Below are 387 nucleotides of genomic sequence, written 5' to 3'. Positions count from 1 at the left end.
AAGTGGAAGGGGGGTTAATACTCACTGAAAGATCTACCGGGAAACCAACCTATTTACTGTACTGTTGTAAATATCATACCCTTTATATCCTGTATATTGGCTTCTTTTAAATAATGTGAAATGTCTTAGAAAAAAATAAAAAATAAAATAAAGGCAAGGCAGGGCGGAACCCAGAAGACCCAGCAGCCGCCTGATATGGTAGTAACTCTATCAGTAAGCACTCTGAAAGTCAGTGGCATAAATGCACCAATTAAAGGACAGATTATGAGGGTGAATAAAAAACAAAACCCACTTTAAATATAAAGACACATATAGATTAAAAGTAAATGAATTAAGCTGCAGCCTGTTTTTCTCAGTGGGTAGAGCATTAGCCCGTGGACTGAAGGG

General features: G+C 37.5%; 1 protein-coding gene across 1 annotated transcript in view; it reads left to right on the top strand.

The window, feature by feature from the left end:
- The window catches only part of LRRTM4 (leucine rich repeat transmembrane neuronal 4), a 685,676-nt gene that overhangs the window by 151,277 nt on the left and 534,012 nt on the right, over nucleotides 1–387 (top strand). The gene's annotated exons all lie outside the window — the stretch shown is intronic.

This window comes from Myotis davidii, unplaced genomic scaffold (assembly GCF_000327345.1).
Source record: "Myotis davidii unplaced genomic scaffold, ASM32734v1 scaffold210, whole genome shotgun sequence".
Classification (NCBI taxonomy): domain Eukaryota; kingdom Metazoa; phylum Chordata; class Mammalia; order Chiroptera; family Vespertilionidae; genus Myotis; species Myotis davidii.
Note: the sequence above shows the minus strand (reverse complement) of the source record. Positions and strands in the feature narration are given on the sequence as shown.